Below are 5393 nucleotides of genomic sequence, written 5' to 3'. Positions count from 1 at the left end.
GGATGTCGTTCATGACGGGATCACATCATTAGGAGAATGATGTGATGAACAAGACCCAATCCTAATCATAGCACAAGATCGTGTAGTTCGTTTGCTAGAGCTTTTCCAATGTCAAGTATCTTTTCCTTAGACCATGAGATCGTGTAACTCCCGGACACCGTAGGAGTGCTTTGGGTTTACCAAATGTCACAACGTAACTGGGTGACTATAAAGGTATACTACGGGTATCTCCGAAAGTATATGTTGGGTTGACACGGATCGAGACTGGGATTTGTCACTCCGTATGACGGAGAGGTATCTCTGGGCCCACTCGGTAATGCATCATCATAATGAGCTCAAAGTGACCAAGTGTTTGGTCACGGGATCATGCATTACGGTATGAGTAAAGTGACTTGCCAGTAACAAGATTGAACGAGGTATTGGGATACCGACGATCGAATCTCGGGCAAGTAACGTACAGATTGACAAAGGGAATTGTATACGGGCTTGCTTGAATCCTCGACATCGTGGTTCATCCGATGAGATCATCGAGGAGCATGTGGGAGACAACATGGGTATCTAGATCCCGCTGTTGGTTATTGACCGGAGAGTCGTCTCGGTCATGTCTACGTGTCTCCCGAACTCGTAGGGTCTACACACTTAAGGTTCGGTGACGCTAGGGTTGTAGAGATATGAGTATGTAGTAACCCGAAAGTTGTTCGGAGTCACGGATGAGAACCCGGACGTCACGAGGAGTTCCAGAATGGTCCGGAGGTGAAGAATTATATATAGGAAGTGCAGTTTCGGCCATCGGGAAAGTTTCGAGGGTCACCGGTATTGTACCGGGACCACCAGAAGGGTCCCAGGGGTCCACCGGGTGGGGCCACCTATCCCGGAGGGCCCCGTGGGCTGAAGTGGGGAGGGGAACCAGCCCCTGGTGGGCTGGTGCGCCCCCTCCCCCCCTTGCCCCCCTGCGCCTAGGGTTGGAAACCCTAGGGTGGGGGGCGCCTCCACTTGCCTTGGGGAGCAAGCCTCCCCCTTGGCCGCCGCCCCCCCTGGAGATCTCATCTCCCAGGGCCGGCGCCCCCCCTTAGGGGCCCTATATAAAGGGGGGGAGGGAGGGCAGCCGCACCCATGCCATAGGCGCCTCCCTCTCCCCTTGCTACACCTCTCCCTCTCGCAGACGCTTGGCGAAGCCCTGCCGAGATTGCTGCTGCATCCACCACCACGCCGTCGTGCTGCTAGATCTCCATCAACCTCTCCTTCCCCTTACTGGATCAAGAAGGAGGAGACGTCTTCCCCAACCGTACGTGTGTTGAACGCGGAGGTGCTGTCCGTTCAGCACTAGGATCATCGGTGATTTGGATCATGTCGAGTACGACTCCCTCAACCCCGTTCTCTTGAACGCTTCCGCTCTCGATCTACAAGGGTATGTAGATGCACTCCTCTCTCTCGTTGCTAGATGAACTCATAGATTGATCTTGGTGAAAGCGTAGAATATTTTTATTTTCTGCAACGTTCCCCAACAGCAACACAATAAGCCCCTATCTTTCTCAGTGTCCGGCTGAAACTCCATAACCACAAGTATTGCGTGAGTGTTAGGAATTGTAGAAGATTATATGATAGTTGAGTATGTGGACTTACTGAAAAGCTCTATTCTTGACTCTTTGTGATGTTACGATAAATTGCAATTGCTTCAATGACTGAGATTATAGTTTGTTAGCTTTCAGTGAAATTTCTGAACCATACTTGACATTGTGAATTGATTGTTACTTGAGAATAAGAATTCATATGACAAAATCTATATATGTTGATGTTATAAGAATGATCATGATGCCCTCATGTCCGTATTTTTAGTTTTATCGACACCTCTATCTCTAAACATGTGGACATATTTTTCGATTTTCGGCTTCCGCTTGAGGACAAGCGAGGTCTAAGCTTGGGGGAGTTGATACGTCCATTTTGCATCATGCTTTTATCTCAATATTTATTGCATTTTGGGTTGTTATTACACATTATATATCACTACTTATGGCTATTGTCTCTTATTTTATAAGGTTTACCATGAAGAGGGGGAATGCCGGCAGCTGGAATTCTGGCTGGAAAAGGAGCAAACATTGGAAACCTATTCTGCACTGCTTCAAATGACCTGAAACTCCACGAAACTTATTTTTGGATTTAATAAGAATTATTGAGCGGAAGAAACACCTCAGGGGGCCCACACCCTCGCCAGGAGGGTGGGGGGCGCGGGCGCGCCCCCCTGTCTCCTAGGCCCCCTGGTGGCCCTCCGGTGTCCATCTTCTGCTATATGAAGGCTTTTACCCTGGAAAAAATCGTGGGCAAGCTTACGGGACGAAACTCCGCCGGCACGAGGCAGAACCTTGGCGGAACCAATCTAGAGCTCCGGCAGACCTGTTCTGCCGGGGAAACTTCCCTCCGGGAGGGGAAAATCATCACCATCGTCATCACCAACGATCCTCTCATCAGGAGGGGGTCAATCTCCATCGACATCTTCACCAGCACCATCTCCTCTCAACCCCTAGTTCATCTCTTGTATCCAATCTTGTATCCAAAACCACAATTTGGTACCTGTGGGTTGCTAGTTGTGTTGATTACTCCTTGTAATTGATACTTATTGGTTTACTTGGTGGAAGATCATATGTTCAGATCCTTAATGCATATTATTACACCTCTGATTATGAACATGAATATGCTTTGTGAGTAGTTACGTTTGTTCCGGAGGATATGGGTGAAGTCTTGCTATTAGTAGTCATGTGAATTTGGTATTCGTTCGATATTTTGATGAGATGTATGTTGTCTCTCCTCTAGTGGTGTTATGTGAACGTCGACTACATGACACTTCACCATTATTTGGACCTAGAGGAAGGCATTTGGAAGTAATAAGTAGATGATGGGTTGCTAGAGTGACAGAAGTTTAAACCCTAGTTTATGCGTTGCTTCGTAAGGGGCTGATTTGGATTCATATGTTTAATGCTGATACTTTTGTTGTAGTTGCGGATGCTTGCAATAGGGGTTAATCATAAGTGGGATGCTTGTCCATGTAAGGGCAGTACCCAAGCACCGGTCCACCCACATATCAAATTATCAAAGTACTGAACGCGAATCATATGAGTGTGATGAAACTAGCTTGATGATAATTCCCATGTGTCCTCGGGAGCGCTTTTCTTATTATAAGAAATTGTACAGGCTTGTACTTTGCTACAAAAAGGATTGGGCTACCTTGCTGCACCTTATTTACTTTTATTGCTTGTTACTCGTTACAATTTATCTTATCACAAAACTATCTATTACCTACAATTTCAGTGCTTGCAGAGAAAACCTTACTGAAAACCGCTTATCATTTCCTTCTGCTCCTCGTTGGGTTCGACACTCTTACTTATCGAAAAGACTACGATAGATCCCCTACACTTGTGGGTCATCAGTGCCCTGGCACTCCGTAAAAAAGTGCAAATCTGTTTTTATTTAGTATATGTAGTACTAGTTTTCTAATTTTAAGTGTATTATAGGACTAAAAAATGCTAAACTAACATTTTTTATGGTTATACATAGAAATTTTCATTGTCAGTGTAAGGTTGGCACCCCCACGAGTCAAGGTCTAGGACCGCCACTCCGTGCGGTGATTTTGGATAAATAACTCTTCAAACAGGGCCTTAATGTTACACTAGTTTTTCTACCTTTTCCAATTATACTATTACACTTATGGTGTTGGTATGGGAGTTGGTGTAGTATTTGGGGATGTAGAGGAACGCCTTTGGCAGTACGGTCGAGCCCTTGCCCTAGTGCTCACAACCTCGCGCGTCTACTTCCCCTGCTATTCACGGCTCCGAACTACTCCCTCCGTCCCAAAATATGTGAATCAACTTTATACTGAAGCTAGTATAAAGTTGAGTCACTTATTTTGGGACAGAATGAGTATTTCAGACGAAGAGATCTCAGCACAAAGTACATGGAACCGGTCCATTTGAAGAAACAACATAGTACGAACCAAACCCCTTTCATTCGTTGAAACCATTAGTTAGAGGGTACCCCTGGCAAAGGTCACTCTCATCTTCTCAAATAGTAACAAGTGGCGCACTGGTTGTACGACACTTCTCACAGTTGGGAGGTTTTGCGCTTTTTTCATAGATTTGATCTTCAAACCAATTTCACTCTTGAATAGTCCGTCCAAAGCATGAACCGTTTTCACCTTGACTCTAGATCCCATGTTAATAGGTATGATGACTTTTTTACCAAAAACCCAGAAATAAAAATGGAAATGTAAAAAAACCAAGAACCAGGAATTAAATGAAAACCCAAAAATACGGAATGAAAAAAACTAGAAACCTTAAAAAAACTCGAAACCTGAAGAAAAAAATAGAAGCGCAATTCTGGTTGTTCACTTTTTGGAGGAAGTGCACTTATGCTTTTTTGCTTTTTGGGAAGCACATATGTATTTCACTCAGAAACATGACTCTGCTTTTCACTTTCCGAGAAGCACTGGTTCTCATGGAAGCACAACTGCGCTCTTAACTTTTCGGGAAGCACAGTGCTTTGGAAACAACATGGTTGTGCTCTTCACTTTCCCGGAACCACACATGTGCTTCACAGAAAAGCACGATTGGGCTTCACCGCGAAGCACAAATATGTTTTTTGAAGCTCAGCACAAATGTGTTTTTTCACACGATTTGCTTCAGGCGAGGAACTTTTTGGAAAGAAAATGAAAAACCTAGAGAAAAACAAAGCAAAATCCAAAAATCCAAAAAACACAAGAAAATAAAACCCGAGAACGCGTGTAAAAAGCATGATCCTGTAGGTGCACCAGCGCATGACACGTGCCAATGCAGAGCACACCATGTGGCATGCCATGGCGCTTCCCGTGGTGCCCGCTTTGGCTGCCCCCGAAGGGGTAGTTACCCCCTTAGAGCGTCTACAGCCGTGATGGGCTAATCTGAACACCCCCCCCAAACGCCTGTGGACGCGCCCGATCAATGCATTACACACATCGTTCGGCTACTCCATAACTACTAACACTAGTAGAAAACAGGGCATACGTTCGGGCCAGATAAGCCCATTAGAGCATTACTAGTAGTACCCCTAAACCCTCAAACCCTAAAAAATAACCGCTTTTTTACGGGTTGCAACAAAAAAATGCAAAGACTAGAACCCCTAAACCCTCAAACCCTCAAAAAAAGTAAGGGTCCAACCCTCAAACCCAATTTCAAACCGTAGAAGTGAGGGTTGGAGGGGGCGCTCGACCCCAGCCCGCACTCCCTTCCCCCGTCGCGCGGGAGGGAAGTTTCCCCTCCCCAACCTCCCGCTTCCTCCCTCCCACGCCGCCGGCCGTCGCCCGCCCCAAATCCGCCCGGCCCCCCACCTCCCCTCGACGCCGCCGCCGTTCCCCGCCGCCTCCCGCC

Source organism: Triticum dicoccoides, chromosome 2B, assembly GCF_002162155.2.
Source record: "Triticum dicoccoides isolate Atlit2015 ecotype Zavitan chromosome 2B, WEW_v2.0, whole genome shotgun sequence".
In the NCBI taxonomy this organism is placed as follows: domain Eukaryota; kingdom Viridiplantae; phylum Streptophyta; class Magnoliopsida; order Poales; family Poaceae; genus Triticum; species Triticum dicoccoides.
Note: the sequence above shows the minus strand (reverse complement) of the source record.